This window comes from Oryctolagus cuniculus, chromosome 2 (assembly GCF_051225735.1).
Source record: "Oryctolagus cuniculus isolate XC-2025 breed Fujian yellow rabbit chromosome 2, ASM5122573v1, whole genome shotgun sequence".
In the NCBI taxonomy this organism is placed as follows: domain Eukaryota; kingdom Metazoa; phylum Chordata; class Mammalia; order Lagomorpha; family Leporidae; genus Oryctolagus; species Oryctolagus cuniculus.
The window spans coordinates 81195683-81217591 of NC_142868.1; the positions used below are offsets into that span (position 1 = coordinate 81195683).

At 47.5% G+C, this 21909-nt stretch overlaps 1 long non-coding RNA gene across 1 annotated transcript; it reads left to right on the plus strand.

The window, feature by feature from the left end:
• Positions 1-5350: 5350 nt before the first annotated feature.
• On the plus strand, positions 5351-9571 carry LOC149127857 (uncharacterized). Its single transcript, XR_016229987.1, has 3 exons — positions 5351-5902; positions 7815-9058; positions 9368-9571. It is a non-coding gene; the product is annotated as an uncharacterized LOC149127857 (long non-coding RNA).
• The last annotated feature ends 12338 nt before the right edge of the window (positions 9572-21909 follow it).

Here is a 21909-nt window from a genome sequence, read left to right on the forward strand (position 1 = left end):
AAAGAACAGAAATCAAGGACTCAAATCAGTATCTGTACACCAATGTTCATAGCAGTGCTACTCCTCGTGGCTAGAATAACCCGTGTCCATCATGCATGAGTGGATAAGCAAAGTGTGTACTCTACATAACAGAACAGTCTTCAGCGCTAAAGAGGAAGGAGATGCCGACACATGGTACAACATGGCTGGACCCTGGCCCTCCCTCACACAGGGACCCACACTGTGCACCTCTGCTTGTGTGGCGCATCTGGACTTGTCACCTGCAGAGAGACAGGAAGTACAATGGTGGTTGCCAGGGCTGGGGAGAGAGGGGAGAGGAGAGTTGTTACTCAGTGTGTGTAGGGCTTCCATCATGCAGGAGAGAGCTAAGCACTCAGCCTGTGAGATGAGCTGCTAACCGCAGGTGGACCCCATCAGAATTCAGTAAAACTACTGGACATCGGTTGTTGTCTGCTGATAAAGCCCCCACAATCATAAGCCTGGGTGTGGAGAGACAAACAGCAGTTCTCTTTTCTTCAGAATGCTGCACGCTTCCAAATGTCTTAAGAGGGTGGGTCTTGTGTGTTTTTTTTAACACAATAAAAAATAAATCTGAGTCTTGCATTTAATTTCTCTTGGACAGTGTTTCTGTAGATACCAATATTTTGTCTATCTACAAACCTCTTCTCCCATTTTCTATCTTGCCTTTTCTCCTTGCTTATGGTGCCTTTAATGCAAAAAAAGTTTTTAAATATTAACATAGACAAATTTAAAAATAGCTTACTTTAGGGGCTTCCTGGGGACTGGCACTGTGGCATAGCAGGCAAAGCTCCCGCCTGCAGTGCCAGCTTCCCATACGGGTAACAGTTCGTGTCCCAGTTGCTCCTCTTCCAACCCAGCTCTCTGCTATGGCCTGGGAAAGCAGTAGAAGATGGCCCAAGTCCTTGGACTCCTGCACCTGTCGGCCCAGCTCTGGTCACTGCAGACATTCAGGGAGTGAATAAGTGGCTGGAAGACCTTTCTCTCTGTCTCCCCCTCTCTCTGTCTATAACTCTACCTATCAAATAAACAAAAATTTTAAAAATCTCTTTTTAAATTTTTATTTAATTGAGAGGTTTAGCGAGAATATAGGCAAGAGTTATAAACAATAATCAAATGGAAAAAAAATGACTATTTCACCCATGTATAGCAAACTTTAAAGTAATCACAGGTCATTAAAACAATCATACTATAACACTCTTAACTAATGGTTTGATAAATGTATAAAACAAAAATTGACAGAACCATATTTGCAGCAGTACTGATACACACAGGCATTTCTTTCTTTTTAATTTTTTCAATATCCTTTTATTATTTCATCTATAATTTCTCAATATATTAGGTCACGGGGTGTATCTTCTGCAAGCATTCAATCCACCACTTCAAATGACTCAAGTGTATTTATTCATATGATAAGGCACTTACCATGCATGTAAGGGATAAAAGAAATTACCAAGCGGGAAGAATGGATGCTCCTGTATAAAATAAAATAAATGAGGCCGGCGCCGTGGCTCACTAGGCTAATCCTCCACCTTGTGGTACTGGCACACCGGGTTCTAGCCCCGGTTGAGGCACCGGATTCTGTCCCGGTTGCCCCTCTTCCAGGCCAGCTCTCTGCTGTGGCCAGGGAGTGCAGTGGAGGATGGCCCAAGTGCTTGGGCCCTGCACCCCATGGGAGACCAGGAGAAGCACCTGGCTCCTGCCATCGGATCAGCGCGGTGCGCCGGCCGCAGCGCGCCAGCCGTGGCGGCCATTGGAGGGTGAACCAACGGCAAAGGAAGACCTTTCTGTCTCTCTCTCTCTCTCACTGTCCACTCTGCCTGTCAATAAATAAATAAATAAATAAATAAATAAATAAAATAAACGATGTGCACATCCGCATAACATAAACAGAGACGGTGTTTGGGTGTTTGTGGCTAATAGGAACGGAGGCGGCATAGGTTACATCAGAAAACCTAAAAGAATATGAGAGGAAGAATGAAAAGGAGAGACACTTGGAAGGTGGCAAACCATGGCAACCTCATCACTGCTCGGACACAGCAGGAGCTCCGCGCCCCAGTCGCGCAAGCCTGCGGCAGATGGCCCTGTGCCCCCTCATGCGGCTTGAGACACTCCAGCAGGCAGAGGATGGGGTTCCCTTTAATCCTTTACTTCTGCCACTGCCAACTACGCGATGACGTCTGTGATCCCGCTCTGATTCATAATTGCTGTCTACTCATTACCACTGTTAACCTACTGGCTTCTGCTCACTGTTCCCCCCTCCCCCCCCCCCAAAAAAAAAAAAAATCATGGGAACCATTTTCTTTTTCGACATTGGGTACAGAGCACTCCTTTTGGTCAAAGTGTTCCCAACCCCCGATCTTCTCGAAGACTCCAGCTTCCGACCGTTCAATCTCTGAGTTGCCTCTGCTTGGGGACAGTCACAGACACCTGTGCCCTGAGCAATGGCCACGGCTGCAGAACCACATGAGCCACGGCGTGCTGCCTCTTGCGTGGACGCTGCCTGTACCCGTGGGCGCCACACGAGCCAGGGCACGTGGAAGGCGCTGGGAGCCCCAGGAGGCACTGCGAGTGGTTCTTGTGAGTGAATGGGGCCTGAACTGTCTTTTCCTGCTGTTTGTCTTCCTCTTCTGTAATAAGAATAAAGAGAATACTTTCTCTCTTCTAAAATTGCAATGCAAAATCGCCACAGCTAAATATATCATGCTGTTTACATTTGTTAAACCTTATCTTAAATTGTGCACTCTATTTAAGAGGGTTTCTCTGGCATAACAACTTGTTTAGTAAACTTGAAACCAGAGATACTAAGGGACTGTTTTTCTCCGACACAACAGAGTGAAGACACACCAGTGGTTATCTCCATTTGCCATGTGTATGCAAAGCCAGTGTGTTTAAAGCCCAAAGCATTAATATGCATTTTGTGGTAGATTACACCCTCTAGAAGGCACTACCAAAGTGGAAATAAACCAAAAGTTTGCCATTTAATAAAATGACAATAATGATCACATCTGTTTTGTAAAACTTGGAATGACATGATTATGATGATGTTGCTTTCACATTTGCATAACACATTTGCATAACAAATACACCATGAAATGGAATTTCATGCATATCCCCTCACTTGTTTCCTACATGCACCAGGGATAGAGACGTGGTCGTTTTAGACAAGACGTGGGGTATTATCCACGTTTTATGGTTAAGAAACTGGCATTCAGAGAGACGATGTAAAATAGAGGTAGCAATAAGACACAGACTTTTGGTATATTATTTGTTCCAATGTACTATAAAACGCAGGAATGAATTATTTCCATTTGGAAGCGTTATTGTAATTAACTGCCTTCAGTCACTTGGGTAATACGATATCCATGCAATTAGACTTCCAACTGTATCTCCACATGCTGACTCCAGGAAGTTCAATTGCTTTTCCTCCCTACCCCATTTTACTGTTTTCTCCTGGAAGGGACGCCTGGGGGGTGTCCAGTCCTGACACTCGACTTCCCGAAGCACATCTGGGCAATAGCAGCAGGTATTCTGTGCCGACACGCCTGACCCACCCAGCCTTCACCGGCTGGAGAGGAAGGAATGTTTTATACACAACAGCTTTAAAATCTGGAAGTTAAGCTTGTTCTACACCACATTGCTGCCAGCAGTATCCTGATGCCAAAGTTTCTAAGGTCCTCAGAGTTGTATTTCAACCACACATAAAATTCGGTATATCAATAAAGTATACGTTTGTGAATAACAGAAAAATTGATGGCCTTGTCTGGGCCGATAGAGGTCAGTTTTTTCGTGTTCCAGGAAGTCATGAGCTGAGCAGATGGGTCTAGACAGGTGCTAACCGATGCCATCGAGGAATCCAGCTGTTTATACCATTCTGCTCCACCTACTGATCACAAAATGGCTGCTGCATCTCCAGACATCATATCTATGCTTATGAAAAAAAAATTCAAAGCTTCATCTGTCCCTTCCTTTTCCTTTTTGTTTTTCAGATGAAGAGGAAGTTTTCCCAGAAATCTCTAGAAAAGAATCGAGCCCCTTAGATCTTACGGTCTCATTACCCAGAACCAGTGAATCTGGCCCCTTTTCTCAGACAGAGAGGGTGGGAAGTGGCAGACAGGCTTCCCACGACAATCAAGATCTGTCGCAATCCATCACCGGAAGCCGGACTTGTGGCCACTCCAGAGAAAATCCAAGTTCGCCTGTGGTGACGGAGTCTGCCACGCATGGACCAGATGTTCTGCAGTCATGTTAATGGACACTCCAGTCCAGAGGAAGTGAGGACTTGAGGCCAGATGGTCTTAAAGGTGGAAGAGGGACACTCACGGCTTCAGATGCAGCATGAGCAGTTTGCTCTACCTACGCCCGGACTAAGTAAAATGGGAGAAAGATTTCGAAACTTTGGTCAATAGCAACGGTTTTGTGTAGGCCCATGTTTTAAAAATAGATTGTATTGTCTGAGAAGAGCCTTGGAACTCTTTCATCTCACGAGGCACAGGGGTGATGAAGGGGCCTGTTCCAGGGGGAATGCACCCCAAACAGCAGCAGAGACCCAGCCTGGGACGGTCCTGCCAAGCACATCGCGCTACGCAGAGGCTATGATGACTCAAGTGACTGAAATGCCTGAGAGAACTTTCATTAGCCTTATTGACAATTCGCTTTCACGGCAAAGTGAAATAATTAGGCAACAGTCAGTGTGGAGCACACAGCTCTTCTGTAATAATAATAAAAAAAATACAACTCGGCAGCACACAGGCAAATTTGTCAAGTCTAGGCCCTTCGGGATGAACTAAAATGATATGGAGACAAGCTTATGATGAGAAGTCAGGGAAAATCCAGCCACTGAATTCATTAGCAGAACTAATGTTCCATGCAAACCACCACCTTCCCAATGATCCAAGACCACTCAGACAGCGTGCTGCAGCCACGAGTGGTGTCGTAGCACCTGCTTTGTGAACATGCATTGCAAGACCACCAGTGTTTAACAGCCCCATTTGGGCAGTGTGTCTCTGCCCCTTGGAAGGAATTTCCCAGGGCCTGCCTACATTTTCATCATTGTCGTTGACCTCATGAAAGGTACCAGAATTGTAATTTACCTCTTAGGGTCTACCTTGGAAGTGGGGGGCATTAACAATGGGGGTGATTTCAGTGTTTCTCAATGGAGTGGTGGTTACAGTTTTGGCCAGAATTCATTCCTGGGGTGAGGGACTGACCCCTACTTTGCATGGCGTTCAATACTCCCGGTCCCTGGGCACTAAGTACCAGTGTAACTCCCAATCACTTTTATGATCCCATGCATTCCCAAATATCCCCTAAGGCACAGCTAGGCCATGGGCCAAAATCTAGCGAGTAGCTTCAATGTACAGTGTCTAAAGTAAGGTGTGTGTCAGGCCAGATCACAGTCATTGATGGTGAAGGCAGAAACAGAACCCAGGACTAAACCGCTGAACTGCGGGCCTTCACAGCACAGTGGCTTCTCTCTAGGTGCCATCTAACAGAAAGTTATTCATGTCCCCACTTGTGCATAGTAACCTATTCAATCAATATTTCCTGAATAATTGAGCGTTTAATTCTATTAAAGCCCACGTGACACATTAGTGAGTAATCATCCGTGACTCATACCATCCTTAATAAATAAGTAAGAAAAGGTCTTTTGGACTGGGGCTCTAGTCTGAGCTATTTACTGGAGGGGCTTTGCCTTGCCTTCCCGGCCAAAGGGCAAGGGTGTTCTGGGTGAGGATGCTTGGGGGAGGGGCACAGCCAGGGTGATCCGTAAACAAGGCAGCCAGAGCCCCGAGAGAAGCTCCGTGTTCTGGGCCAAGCTTACGAAGTTCGAAGAAAGGACAGAAAGACCTTCAGTGATATTCCCCCTACTTCCTCTTGCCAGGTAAGCTTTGATTTGCTAGCATTCCACCCCCATACCTGGCCTTCTGCCTTCATCGTTGCAACAGTCTTTCGATGACTAGGGAAGGTAGGCAGAAGGGAAGGTCTCTAACTCACCTCTCAGCGCGACGCACATTTCTTTGATAGGAGATTCGAATGCAGCACACATTCCTCTTTCTGCCCCCTCCCTAGTCATAAATGCACACATTCTATTTGTCACTTGGTCACCTCACAGAACTCTTGGAATGTAGCTGTGGGGACACAGGAAGTTTGCTCAAGTACACAGAAGAACAGACATGTGGCCTTTGAAAATGAGGCTCAACCCCCACTCTTCAACGTGGGCACGCTCTGTCTCGGAGCTTCAGTGTTCTCATCTGTCAAACAGAGAAAATATCTACCTCTTAGGGTTGCTATAAAAATTAAATATGTAATATGAAAATTCCAAGTACAGTGCCTGGCACACAAATGTGAATATCCTATTTCCTTTTGCTTCCATAAATCCTGTGCCCCAGTGATACCTTTGCTGCTTCCCTGAGCTCAGACTTGAAGCTATGTCCACAGTTCCCTCATCTGTAAAGTGAAGAGGACCCAGGCCTTGTGAACAGCTGTCAAGGGTATGGTAGGGTTCCAGGAACTTGACAGAAAGAGAGGAGAGCCACAGGGATCTCAATGCAACTTTTTAGACTTCATTGAAATGTTAATTTAGGTACACAGACCCACTAACATGCTAAGCTTGTTTTAAATTCACAGCATTGAGTACAGAGTTGGAATAACCTAAACTCAGTTCTGAAAAGGGCATTTGCCTTACATTATTTTCAAAGAACTAATCTTCACATACCTCTTGCCAAGGTGCTCCTATATTCATTAATGCCCATTTCAGTGCTGCAACCTTTGAAGACACATGGAAAGCTTCCTTTCTTATCCTTTTAACAGAAGCCCCGAGACAAGCACCCACAAACCTCAATCCAGTTTTAAGAGCTTACAATGTCACTGTGACCAATATAATTGTCCTGGTGAATGCCAGATATTACTGGGCACTTTGTAAAATTAATTTGGTACAATAGAGATGACAAAAATGTTAGGATCTATCTTGGATTCAACTCTCAGCCTCTCCATTGGCCAGCCATGGTACCTTAGAAACATTGTGCAACATCTATATTTCCTCATTTCTAAAATACTAACCTTGGGGGCTGGTGCTGTGGCATAGAAGGTTAAGCCTCCTCCTGCAATGTCGGCATCCCATATGAGGGCCAGTTCAAGTCCTGGCTGCCCTACTTTCAATCTAGCTTCTTGCTAATATGCCTGAGAAAGCAGTAGAAGGTGTCCCAAGTGCTTGAAAGAAGCCCCTGGCTCCTGGCTTCAGCCTGGCTCAGTCCCGGCCGTTGCGGCCATTTGGGGAGTGAACCAGCGGATGAAAGATCTCTTTGTCTCTCTCTCTGTCTCTCTGTATCTCTGCCTTTCAAATAAATAAATAAATCTTTTTAAAAATAAAATGAAATAAAATACTTACCTCCTAAGGTTAGTGAGTAGATTAAATACTCATACTGTTTGTGAAACACACAATAGCTTTAAGTGTCTAGTAAAGATCTGTTCCCACTTCCAAAAGTAGGCGTGACTTGTAGGCTAAGACCATTCGTTTAATTCTTGAATTCCTGCTCTTCTTCCCAGGCTAGGACCCTGGAATACTGCTGCAGTTTGATTTGCAGGACTTTAAACTCAAAATCCTAACTCAATGTTACCGACATGGTGGAAACTGAACACATTTTGTTTGTTGGAGGCAGGCTAGTGAAAGGTCCTCAGGCCTTGGGGTGTGCTCTCAGAAGGTAGCTCTCGCCACAAGGTGGTTATAAAAGCCTGAGTTTGGGTCCAGCCACTCCCTCTGCGTCCTGGCTCAGCGTTTGGACCTTTATCTGCAGGAGCTACCCCTGATACCACCCACCACCCTCAGCAGAGATCAAACCACAGAGGACACCTCATCTTGGACTTGAACTTCCAAAACTGTAAGCCAAACGAACTTTCCCTCTTTAGGTTTGTTGCCTCAGGTATTTTGCTGTAGTAACAGAAGGCTAATAAAGACACTGTCTCTGGCCAACTCCTGACCATCACCAAGCCACCTGCTGCCTGACTCCCAGGTGGGCTGGGCTTCCCTTCCCGTACTCCCCTGCAACTCTGTGTTCACTGTCGCTCCCCGTCTTCGTGGAGGAGCAACACTGAACCCTGCGCTGTTCTTTCGTCTGCTCGGCCCTCCCCGGGTTTGCTGCTGGTTCTTCCCGCGTTGGCTACTATCCCTTCCACCTCCGTGGAAGGGCAGTTCCCCCTGGCCACATTCCCCACTTCCGCAGGGGAGCGGCACACCGCCGGCCGGCTCTCTGGGGGCTGCACAGGTGTTCCTTCAGCTAGATGTTCCCCTTAGATGTTCCCCATAGATGTTCCTGGTGCATGCCGTCTCTCTCCTCCTTTATAGTCCTCCTCCGCCAATCCCAACTCGGCTGCCCACACGCCGAGTACGCTGCTCTCCAATCAGGAGCAAGTCCTACAGTTTATTGGTTGAACTGGAGGCAGCTGTGCGGAAGCTGTTTACTTCTCTCCCAGCGCCATATTGTGGGAGAGCAGATGCATAGAATAAGTCTTAATTCCAGTAACTCAGTCCAGTCCGGGCTGCTCCCCACAGTTCACCTGTCTCAAATCGCCAGCGCTGCAAATCAGTTGTCATCTATAGTCTCTTTGCACCAGCTGCTAGACCATTGCAGAAGGGACTGGCTGTCATCCTTCTACTCTGGCTCCTCACTCACAGTCAGTGCTACCACACACTTGACATCTGAGAGACAAAAGGAAAGAAGCCAGGGTTCCAGAATGCCACACCTCCAAAGCATTGTAGCAATGTTCCCCGCCCACTCTCACCAGCCATGGGAAGCTGGACTCCTATCTTAAAACAGAGGACTTCGAAATTACTGGCTGTTGGAGCGCTGCCAAAATGCAAATCAAAAGAACCTCTAAGGGGTTGTTTTTCTCTTGATTTTGAAAGCTGGAGTCCAAACCCTGGCAGGAAGTGATTGTCCCTTTAGGACAAGCAAGAGATAATTTCCAGTTATTTTTCCCTGCTTGTAGCACTCTGGAAGACATCCCTTCCTCAAAATGAATGCGGGAGATAAAAGCCAAGGTATGGTATATGTAAGATCATTATTCATTTCAGATGCTCACACAAGTGGCATGGGCTATGAATAATTCTTCCTAAACTTGTCAGTCCATTGAGCTTTCTCTCTCTGCAGCCCTTGCGTGTTTCCCAGCTGTTCAGGGCAGAATGGTCAATGTGTTGTCTTTGTGGATAGGCGATGTGGGAAAATGGGAGAGAAGGGGTCTGTTCCTCACCTACTCTGCCAGCCTTTCTGTATTTTGCATACATTACTTCATTTAATCCTCTCTAAAGCCCTGCGAGGTATTTGTGCAGCTCATTATCTTCGTTTCACAGATGTGTGCCCAAAGACTCAGAGAGATCTGGTAACTTGCCAGCGGCAGCAAGGGGCTTTCGGTGCCACCTGGGCCTCCCCGACAAGGACATCTCTCTTCAAGAGAAGTCACCAGCTTGTATGCATCACTTGGACGGGTTCTTTCATTCATTCATGGGTTTTGGAGTCAAAGGGGTAAAGAATCAGCCACAGAATATATGAGTAAATTTACAGTCCGGGCACCAGTTATTTACTTAACGTTTTGAAGGCTCAATTTCCTTTTTCGAAAATGCAGATTACGAAGACGCTGGCCTCAGAGGATTGTTTGGCAGATAAAGCGAGATGATGCATGCAAAATGTTCCACATGGTCTAACTACGCTGGGCACCGAAGGTTTAACTCTGTTTATACCACCATGCGATTTCGAGCAGCCACGGTGCCCGGCACTGCAAACCAAGTGTTGTGGGAGTACTCACGAGGAAGTCAGGGATTCCACCTGAGCGAGGAGAGACCGCTCCCTTGCAGGGTCATGGTTCCCTGCTTTGGGCACGGGGGCAGCATGGTGGTTGTACTGCAGGCCTGGGGCACCTGGGGAACTTGGGTTGGGAGGTGACAGGATGTAGGCAGGTAGGACGCACTGCAGGTGTGCAGAGGCAGACAGCAGGAGACGCAGCTGGACCGGAAGTCAGAGGCACAGTGTGACGAAGCTGGCATCCCAGCCCCCAGGCTCTGGGCTTCATTCTGCAGGCGGAGGGGGGCCTGGAGAACCTGCGGGCTGAGGAGCCACATGTTCTCATCTCAAAGATGCATGCTGGGAAGAGAATGAGAAAGGCCATCTGGACCATGGCTGAGGAGGGAGAGGGCAGGAGACAGGAAGAGCCTAGTGACACTCTGAACAGGAGGGGTGACCGAGACGGTGGGAAGAGAGGAAGACCGTGGAGAGCGGCTCCTGTCTGCTGAGATGGATTGCAGGTGTCGACAGCCAAGCCTGTGGCTCATTCCTCTAGGTCCAGCCTCTATCATATCCCCGCTTTTGCCTTGTGAGTTGAAGACAGTACTTACGAATGTAAAAGCTCTAAATATAAGAGACAAACAAAAACTAAGGGTAGCTTGGTGGTTTTGGCAACAACATAATGCTACTTGAACTAATAACCTCTTGGTTTACTCTAAAAATATCTCCTTAGGCTTTGAAATAGCAACAAGTATTGGAGCCAGTATTCAGTAATGGACTGGTGAAAATCATCCTCCTAAACTCCCCAGGGTTCGGCATACAAATGTGACTGCAATACTGGTCAGGAACAAGAGGGAAAGATGTGAGTATGTAGCCAGTAAACATTCAGAGGCAACCTGGGAGTTTTTCAAGACATGTTGCATTAAGGTGCCCACATAGAGCCGGCGCCGCGGCTCACTAGGCTAATCCTCCACCTAGCGGCGCCGGCACACCGGGTTCTAGTCCCAGTCGGGGCGCCGGATTCTGTCCCGGTTGCCCCTCTTCCAGGCCAGCCCTCTGCTGTGGCCAGGGAGTGCAGTGGAGGATGGCCCAGGTGCTTGGGCCCTGCACCCCATGGGAGACCAGGAAAAGCACCTGGCTCCTGGCTCCTGCCATCGGATCAGCGCGGTGCGCCGGCCGCAGCGCGCCGGCCGCGGCGGCCATTGGAGGGTGAACCAACGGCAAAAGGAAGACCTTTCTCTCTGTCTCTCTCTCTCACTGTCCACTCTGCCTGTCAAAAAAATAAAAATAAAAAAAATAAAAAAATAAAAAAAAAAAGGTGCCCACATAGAGAAAAATTGGCAATGCGGATTCCTACATGCATAGTAGTGCAAATTGGATGCAGGACAGACATAAAAATACTAAAGCAAAGCACTTGAAAATGCTACTCTTCTGAAAAGGAATTATGATGGGGCCGACTGTGGCACGGCAGGCTAAGACGCTGCCTACAACACCAGCGTCCCATAAGAGTACTGGTTCGAGTCCCAGCTGCTCCACTTTTGATCCACCTCCTTGCTAACACACCTGGGAAAACAGTGTTAGATGGCCCAAGTCTTTGGGCCCCTGCACCCACAAGCGAGACCCAGAAGAAACTCCTGCTCCCAGCTTTGGTCTGGCCCAGCCCTCGCCATTGCAGCCATTTGGGGAGTGAACCAGCACATGGAAGATCTCCCTCTCTATCTAACTCTGACTTTCAAATAAACCAATAAATCTTTTTATTAAAAGAAGGAATTATGACTTGGTGATATGGAAGACATTCCTAAATATACACTAGACTTAAGGGGCCGGCACTGTGGCACAGTAGGCTAAGCATCCGCCTGTGGTGCTGACATCCCAAATGGGCACCAGTTCATGTCCCGGCTGCTCCTCTTCCTTCTTTTTTTTTTGAAAGATTTATTTTATTTATTTGAAAGAGTTACACAGAGAGAGAAGTAGAGGCAGAGAGAGAGAGAGAGAGGTCTTCCATCCGCTGGTTCACTCCCCAATTGGCCGCAACAGCTGGAGCTGTGCCAATCTGAAACCAGGAGCTTCTTCCAGGTCTCCCACGCAAGTGCAAGGGGCCCCAAGGACTTGGGCCATCTTCTACTGCTTTCCAGGACATTGGGCCATCTTCTACTGCTTTCCAGGACATAGCAGAGAGCTGGATGGGAAGTGGAACAGCCGGGACTAGAACCAGCACCCATATGGGATGCCAGCACTGCAGGCAGCGGCTTTACCCGCTATGCCACAGCACTGGCCCCTGCTCCTCTTTTGATCCAGCTCACTGCTTATGGCTGGGAAATCAGTAGAAGATGGCCCATGTGTTTGGGCCCCTACACCCGTGTGGGCAACCAGGAAGAAGCTCCTGGTGTTACAGGTTGGGTTTGGGACTAAGTCAATTTTCCAGACTCTTACATTTTACCCAGAACATTCTAAGTATCGGCCCAAACATGGCATGAGGTGTGATAAACTGGTGCCCATTTATTTACTGAGAAAAAATACACAGGCTCACTAGGGCTTTATTAAGGGAGTGAGCCAAAGAAAGGGAATTACCCCACCCTGCTCTGCTCGTCCCGAGTCCACAAGGAGGAAAAGGCGCCTCTGCTCTGCCTAGATTTGTATGGGCTTTAGGAAAACGGAAGTGTGTGCTCGGCACCGCCCGCCTCCCAGGTAAGAGGAGGCGTTTCCCAGGGAGGGCTCCCCTGATTGACAGCCAGGTGAACAGGCAACACAGAGCAAAGGGGGTGCGACTTCCAGTTCATTAACTTAAAATGATCTAAGCTTTCCACGTCACTGGCTCCTGGTCTCCAATGGGCCCAGCTCTCGGCATTGCGGCCATGTGGGGAGTGAATCGGCAGATGGAAGACCTCTCTCTCTCTGTAACTCTCTCAAATAAATAAATAAGTAAATAATCTTTAAAATATATATACTTAAAAGCCATAAATAAAAAATTGGTATATTTGCCAATATGAAAAACGTTTGTAAATTCGCTAACATATGCTACATGAATGTGTAGTAGTTAATAAAGTCAAAAAACTAGCAGCAATCCGAGGGGAAAAAATGCAGTTGTAGCACGTGCGGCCTCCTCTCACCTGCTCTCCACCCCTCTGTCTGCAGAAGGTAAAAGCCTCAGGCTGCTGGCGGCCAGCTCCGCCTTCCTCATCGTGACTTTTATCCCAGTTATGTCGATCACGGCCAGCAGCCTTGCACTTCCCCTGTCACCTGGCCTCCCCGGGGTCTGCGCATCCCACTTCTGACCTATGGCTCGCTAATCCCAGATTCCTGAAACCACTCAGCTGGGCAGTCAAAAGCTGATCCGCTACACCCTTCCCTTCTCTGAACAGCCCTATCAGCTGTTTGCTCTAACGACCACCGGTTCTCCGTTATCACTGCTTCCCCCACACTTTCCCAGGAGTGTCTGTTTTCTCTCCCCTCTTTCCTTGGACTCTAGACCTGAAATCAGCTGGCATCCTTGTGGTTACCCTGGCCAGGCACCAGCTGTCTCCTGCCTCAGCCGCCCTGTCACAAGCCCAGCACCCTGTTACAGTCCCCCAGCATCCACAGCACCTCCCGCCACGTCAGAACATCTTTCGAGATCCGAGTTCTCGCCCATCCTCTGTCGGACACCTCTCACGCTCCTTGTGGGTGCCACGTGCACAGAGATGGGCCTGGTGACGTCCTGGCCTCTGGATCCTGGGATCTCATGCTCCAGCCACCTTGCCTCTCTTCTTATCTCAGCACTGATGCTCCCGCGGTCAGGCATCTCATGACCAGTAACTACAATCCCTCCACAATGCAACGCCAAGCATGTTACTGCCCTCTCCTATGGTTCCAACCAATTCGCTCAAGGATTCCACCTCCAACGAGTTTTTCACTCTTAGCACAGAGATAACGAAGAGCCCTAAGCTTGTCTCTTAAATCACCTGGAGTCTGTTCCCTTGTAACTCCCAATCCCCTGCTCCATCATTATAATAGCTGCTTTATATCTATTTGCAGCGTACCTGACCCCTCTGTTTCTTTTTTTTTCTTTTTCTTTTCTTTTTTTTTTTTTTTTTGACAGATAGAGTTATAGACAGTGAGAGAGAGACAGAGACAGAGATAAAGGTCTTTTCTTCCTTCCATCGGTTCACTCCCCAAATGGCTTCTAAGGCCGGTGCTGCGCCTATCCGAAGCCAGGAGCCAGGTGCTTCCTCCTGGTCTCCCATGCAGGTGCAGGGGCCCAAGCACTTGGGCCATCCTCCACTGCACTCCTGGGCCACAGAGCTGGACTGGAAGAGGAGCAACAGGGACTAGAACCTGGCGCCCATATGGGATGCCTGCGCTGCAGGCGGAGGATTAACCAAGTGAGCCACAGTGCCGCCCCCACTCTGTTTCTTCAAATGCACCTGGGACAGAGTTGCTCTCACCCACCACCCCCGCCCAAACTCCTGGGTGGAGCTCTAACCCTGAATGGGCTGTTTTCAGAGAGAGAGACTTTGAAAAGCTCTCAGAGTGGGGCTGTACTCCCATCCGATTGGTGTCCTTGTAGCTATAAGAACTGTGAGGGACCCAGGTGCACAGAAAAGGCCGTGTGAGGGCACAGTCAGAAGGTAAGCCAAGGAGAGCGTTCCAGAGAGAAACCAAACTCCAGTTTCCTTCATCCCCTTACACCCCCCTCCCACTCTCACCACCACCCTCCCATCTCCTCTCCAGCCTCTGCCTTCCCCTCCCTGCCCCTGACCTTCAGCCACTGACACCCATGCTTCCCTAAGAAGGGCTCCCCTCATCACGTCTCCCCAGCTGTCATGGATGCTACTTATTTTCCTTAAATATCTCATATGCTTTCTGTATCTTCCTAATAAACGTTAAGTTCCACCGGAGCCAGAGTTTTTTCTATGTTGTTCATTACTTTATCTCAAGTATCTACAGTGTAATAGTCCCTATATGAACAAATTAATATAAGGGAAGACTGATGTCCTTATATTACACAAAAGCTCTTAAACTCAACAAAAGAAAGAATGAAACAATGAAAATGAGCAAATAAAGAGCTCTCAGACCAAAGAAATGTAACATAACATTGTTCATGAAAAAGAAAGGTGACTCTAACCAATAAAGACACACTGAACACTGCATAGCATGCATCAATCAGATTGCCAACAATGTTTAAATCTTGATAAAACTCACTGCTGTTGAGGGTGCAATGAAAAAGAAACTGCAGTGGCTTGATGTTCGTGTTCCTTCCAAAACTCCTGTGAAACTTCACCCACAGTGCATCAGTAGTAAGAGGCGTGGCCTTTGGGATGACTACATCCTAAGGGCTGAGTCCTCAGCATTGGGATTAGCAACCTGGGAAAAATGATGGAGGGAACTAGCTAGGTCCTTTTTGCCTCTGTCTCTCCTGCCATGTAAGGACCCAGAGTTTGTCCCCTGTGGAGGACCCAGCAAAAAGGTGTCACATTGGAAGCTAAGAGCAGCCCTCAACAGACAACGGAATTTTTTTTTTTAAGATTTATTAATGGGGCCGGCGCTGTGGCATAGCAGGTAAAGCCACCTCCTGCAGTGCTGGCATCCCATATGGGCACTGCTTCTAGTCCCAGCTGCTCCTCTTCCAATCCAGCTCTCTGCTATGGCCTGGGAAAGCAGTAGAAGATGGCCCTAGTCCTTGGGCCCCTGCACCTGCGTGGGAAACCTGACTTTGGATCAGTGCAGCTCCGGCCATTGCAGCCAGCTGGGGAGTGAACTAGCGGACGGAAGACCCCTCTCTCTCTACCTCTCCTTCTCTGTCTGTGGAACTCTGACTTTCAAATAAATAAATAAATATTTTTAAAAATCTTATTTACTTGAGAGGCAGAGAGAGGAGATCTTCCAACAGCTGGTAAACTCCCCGACATGACCACAAAGGTCCGAGCTGGGCCAATCTGAAGCCAGGAGCCAGGAGCCAGCAGCTTCTTCTGGGTCTCCCATGTGAGTGCAGAGACCCACGCACTAGGGCCATTTTTCACTGCTCTCTCAGGCCATTAGCAGAGAGCTGGATAGGAAGCGGAGCAGCCGGGACTCGAACTGGCACCCATACGAGATGCTGGTGCTGCAGGTGGAGGCTTAACCTATCTATGCCACAGCGCTGGCCCCACCAGATCTTCTATTGTTCTGATCTTAAACTTCTCAGTCTCTGCAACTATGAGAAATAAATGCCTCTTATTTATGAATGACCTAGTCTAAGTATTTTGTCATATCTGCAGGAACAGACTAAGACAGACACCATCACATACTTTTGTTGATAAAAAGTATAAATTGTCATTCTCTTCTGACAAGTTTTACCAAAATGTAAAATAAACATTTCTTTACATGAGTATAGCAAGATAGATGTATAACAGATTTTTCATTCATAAGTTTGACTATAATAACAAATGTTAAATTTAAATCAATATGAGACTGTTTAAATAAATTGGACACATCCATACAAGGGAATGTTTTGTAGTCATTAAAATGAAAGAGATGGTACTGCATTTGCTGATACAAAAAGATATCCATTCGAGTCAACATTGAAGCAATGAATTAAACAGTCTGTAGTGTGTGTGTGTGTGTGTGTGTCTGTGTTCTAAATCCTTCTGGAAGTGGCCAGCATTCAGGCCTTGGCTTAAGCTACCACTTGCATCAACAGCATCACGTATCAGAGGGCCATTTCAAGTCCCACATACTCCACTTCCCATCCAGTTTCTTGCTAATGGAGCTGGGAAGATGATGGCCCAACTACTCAGGCCCTTGCCACTCGGGAAACCTGGATGAAATTCCTGGCTCTCGGGGCCAGCACTGTGGTGCACTAGGTTAATCCGCCTGTGGCGCCGGCATCCCATATGGGCGCTGGTTCTAGTGACGGCTGCTCCTCTTCCACTCCAGCTCTCTGCTGTGGCCTGCAAAAGCAGTAGAAGATGGCCCAAGTCCTTGGTCCCTGCACCCACATGGGAGACCCAGAAGAAGCTCCTGGTTCCTGGCTTTGGATCAGCACAGCCCCGGCCATTGTGGCCATTTGGGGAGTGAACAAGCACATGGAAGACCTTTCTCTCTGTCTCTCCCTCTCACTGTCTGTAACTCTACCTCTCAAATAAATAAATAAAATCTTTTTTCAAAAAAAGAAATTCCTGGCTCTTGGTTTTTGTCTGGCCCAGCCTCTGGCTGTTGTGGCCATTTGGGGAGAGAAATAAATCTTTTTAAAAATATTTCTGGAAGGCTATATGATAAGCTGTTAATAATTGTTGATTCTGGGGAGTGGATCCAGGGGTTTGGAGAAAAAGAGATTTTGTGCTGTTTTATCCTTTTCTATGTTGTTACTCTTGATGACCATGTATGAATATGGTTTTTTAAGAGACAAAAGCACCTTAGTAGGCAATGGTCTTTTCCCTTTTATAATTTCAAAATTGTGTGTGAATATACGAGCACGCAAGCACACACACACATTTTTGCGATGCACATTTTATGTAGTATATAGAGTTAAAACAATTTCTTATCAGTTAATGGATTCAGGTTTATTGTCTAGAAGTTCTGTTTTTCCGAAGGCAAAAATGACCTGTCAGGACTGTTGATTAAGTGCTCTCCTCCGCCTGCATACAAAAACATAAATTCAATACTGGACCACGGTCACCCAGCCCATTTGCTTGGCATTTTGAAGACAAAGCTACTGATCAATAAACCACTTCTCATCTCCTCTCTCTCTCTCTCTCTCTCTCTCTCTCTGCGTATGTGTGTGTGTGTGTGCAGTGCTGTTTTTCAGATAAGAACTATGATTTAGGATTGAGACTGCTAATTCTATTTAATCCTTTATGTGCCTGCTAATTTTCTGTCACTGCATTAGTAACACACTAAGCCCCTCTCTTGAGAAGTTCACACCCTGGAAAAGTGGGAAGAATAATACAAACACAAAAGAAATTGCCAGGAAAGAGCTCATGGGAGATTTAAGCCTTGACAGGTCATAGGTAGAAATCAAGCCATGAAACCAATGACCAAGCTTTTCTTCTAAGAGTTAGCCTTCAGAATCAAGGTGTTAATGGTGTGTATTCCAGTAAATTAAGACAAATCAGAAATGCCTCTCTTCAAAGGCACCCCTGGAGCAAAAATCCTTACCAAACCAACTTGGATTCAAATAGACAGAAAAGTATATGAGAGAGGAAAATAGCCAAACACCATTTCCAACGCTGCTTTATAAAGGTAATTAACTTTAATGTATTCTGATATTAAAAGATGCTGCAGAGTGGAAAACATGACTATTTTTGAGATGTTGCTAAAGATGCAAGCATTTCGGGAGATTCCCTCCCGCCAACTCACCCTTCCTGAATTATTATGCCCATTACCAACCCCGTGTCTAAATCAGAAAATTACTAAAATGCAAATTGAACAGAGCAATTTGTCTGCAACTGAAAATATCCCCAAGTTATTAGAGCTCCACTGATGGGATCTAAACAAGACCAGGGGATAGCGGTACCTAATTTACAATGGTATTATTTAGCAACATAAATTTAACCACAAGCAATGTATATTGCAAAAGTCATAAATAAGTACTGGAGAAAAAGGAAGAAAAAACGAGGGGTTACATAGAACATGAAAGACAATCACAGAATCATCCCATCAGTGTTCAATACAGTCAAAACTTCAAACTGGTGAAAGTTACTAAGCTAGGAATTCAAAATCAGATTCCTCCTCCTTTCTCCAGGGAAAATTGTTTCCCCATCAACCTGCCATGGTGCTCAAAATTCTCATAAAAATTTAAGCATTTGGGAGTGGGCTTTCGGTTTAGTAGTGAAGATGTCGGTTAAGGCACCAGTGGCCCATATCACAGTCCCTGGGCTTGATACTCATCTGGACTCCTAACTCCAGGTTTCTTAGAATGCAAACTCAGCAGACCAGTGCAGCGGCTCACTAGGCTAATCCTCTGCCTGTGGTGCCGGCACCCAGGGTTCTTGTCCCAGTTGGGGCACTGGATTCTGTCCCGGTTGCTCCTCTTCCCAGGAAGGCAGTGGAGGATGGCCCAAGTGCTTGGGCCCTGTACCCACATGGGAGACCAGGAGGAAACACCTGGCTCCTGGCTTCAGATCAGTGCGGTGTGCCGGCCATAGCGGCCATAGCGGCCATTGTGGAGTAAAGGAAGACCTTTCTCTCTCTCTCTCTCTCTCTCTCTCACTGTCCACTCTGCCTGTCAAAAAAAAAAAAAAAATGCAAACTCAGGGAGGCGGTGGTGATGGTTCAAGTTATTGGGTTCCTATGACCACGTGAGAGACCTGGATTCAGTTTCCAGTTTGCAGGTTTGCCTCTGGCTCAGGGTTATGAAGGCATTTGGACAGATGGGAGTGTTCTCTCTCTCTCTCTCTCTCTCTCTCTCTCTCTCTCCCCCTGCCTCCCTCCCTCCCTCTCAAATAATTTTTTTTTTTTAATTTAGGGTTTTAAAACTCCCTGGTTTACAAAACTTCCCTATTAAAATGAATAAATACCAGCGGAGAGTCCCTCTTCTTTGGCTTAGATCCAAGTAAGAATTGCATATCTGGAGCTATGGAAATCCATAGAGATCGTAAGAGTACAAACTTCTTTTTCTGCAAACGTGTAGGTGAGTGAGGAGACTCAATGATGTTACCCAGGGTCACTGAGCTAACTGTTGGCCCAGCTAGGACTACATGTCAAATTCTGAAACCCCTGTAGTGCCCTTCCCTGCTCTGTGCTTCTTATTTCCAAGGCTCTGCCAGAATGGAAAAGAAGGAGAAGAAGGAGAAGGAGAAGGGGAAGGGGAAGGGGTAGGGGAAGGGGAGGGGGAGGGGGAGGAGGAGGGAGAAGAAGAAGAAGAAGAAGAAGAAGAAGAAGAAGAAGAAGAAGAAGAAGAAGAAGAAGAAAGAAGAAGAAATAACAGGGGCAGGACTACTTCCTAGTAACACCGATGGACCTCACTACACTGGGACATCCCAGAGGATCCTTTCCGGTAGAACAAGCTGGACACTAATATTCCATTTAAAATCTCTGGTGAACTAAAGCGTCTCTTCTTGAGAACATACAGAGATGGCAGGGAGACTTGAGAAACCCAGAGGCAGAGTCCGGCTCTTCCTCTCGGATCTTGCTTAGCAACCAAGCCTGGGAAAAGGATGTTGTCCAAGCACCACCAACTTTATTTTTTTAAAGATTTATTTATTTATTTAAAAGTCATAGTTACACAGAGAGAGGAGAGGCAGAGAGAAGGAGAGGCAGAGAGAGAGAGAGGTCTTCCACCTGCTGGTTCACTCTCTAATTGGCAAAAATGGCCGGAGCTGTGCTGATCCAAAGCCAGGAGCCGGGAGCCAGGGGCCTCCTCCAGGTCTCCCACGTGGGTGCAGGGGCCCAAGCACTTGAGCCATCTTTTTCTTTTTTTTTTTTTTTAATTTTTTGACAGGCAGAGTGGACAGTGAGAGAGAGAGACAGAGAGAAAGGTCTTCCTTTGCCGTTGGTTCACCCTCCAATGGCCGCCGCGGCCGGCGCGCTGCGGCCGGCGCACCGCGCTGATCCGATGGCAGGAGCCAGGAGCCAGGTGCTTTTCCTGGTCTCCCATGGGGTGCAGGGCCCAAGCACCTGGGTCATCCTCCACTGCACTCCCAGGCCACAGCAGAGAGCTGGCCTGGAAGAGGGGCAACCGGGACAGAATCCGGCGCCCCGACTGGGACAAGAACCCGGAGTGCCAGCGCCGCAAGGCAGAGGATTAGCCTAGTGAGCCGCGGCACCGGCCCTTGGGCCATCTTCTACTGCTTTCCCAGGCCACAGCAGAGAGCTGGATGGGAAGTGGAGCAGCTGGGACTAGAACCAGTGCTCATATGGGATGTTGGCACTGCAGGCGGTGGCTTTACCCACGACACCACAGCACCAGCCCCAGCACCACCAACTTTAAAACGGGAACTATTCACCATTACAGTAGAGGCGGTCAAAGGACCTGGGACCTAGGTAAGTCATTTTAGAAGTGTCAGACAGGCAGCCTCTCTCCATCTTGACACACCTGCTGGTAAGGTGAAGCACTGGTTTACATACGCCCTGGGCGAGCTGCTTATGGGGGTGGAGAGGGCGGGACTGGGAAAACGGAATTAGCAGGGAAAATAGAAAGAGTTGTAGCATTCAGTAAAAAAAATCAAAGTAGCCTTCATTTCAGAAAATAAGAATTCTGTTAGATGGACTTACACCTATTTTACAGCTTAGTAGAGTTTTCATTTCAGATTCATAGGGCTGGGGGGCTGCCTTGTCTTTTTAGAACCCACCGTTGCTAACGTTTGTAACCCAGAACCTCTGGCTGAGTTGCTATAGCGTCTCCATGCTCTGCTGCCTTCCTAGCCCCATCGTCAACACCTGATCAAAACCAAGGGCAATGATCCAGAGCCAAGTAGGCACAGCTCTGCAGAACAGAGGGAGAGCAGGACCTCAGAACAGCGGAAAAGATGGAAGCGGGGCCAGCTGGGGCCAGCGTCAGGAAGCCAGCTGGGTCATCATTTCCTCCAGAAGACAACATGAACCATGTTCCCCAGGGAAGGCCAGGAGCCAGGAGCCAGGTGGGCGGAGGGCCCAGCACCAAGGCAGGCTCCTTTGCACGCGAGGGATGCTGAATACAGTCTCTGCCCACCGCTGCCTGGGGCCATGGCTTGGTGGGCACTCAGGGCCGTGGGACAGGGGAGAACGAACCAAACCTCAAATGCAGACCAAATGAAGTTTTCCTCTGGGCTTATTTGCTAGACAGAGAATAGTGATCCCCTTAGAGTCTAATCAAGCAAATGCTACTTAGGATAACCCAATCGTCAAGGTCAGGTTCACTGACTGCTTGCTATGAAAGAGATAACACTCCCTCCGGAGGAGCTATGAGTATCTCAACAAACAAAGGAGGAAAACACAATTAGAAAAGGTGGAGGAAGAGCGGAGCTTAGGTGAAATTTAAACGAAGAAGTTGGGGCCGGAGGCTGCGTATCTTAAAACATGTGGCATGAGGCACACTCACGTTATAGTGCTAACATCGCCGTCGCCAGCACCATCCATTCCAGCACGCTTTCGTTTTCACAACCAGAAGAGCTTATGAACTATTTTTTTTTTTTTTTGACAGGCAGAGTGGACAATGAGAGAGAGAGACAGAGAGAAA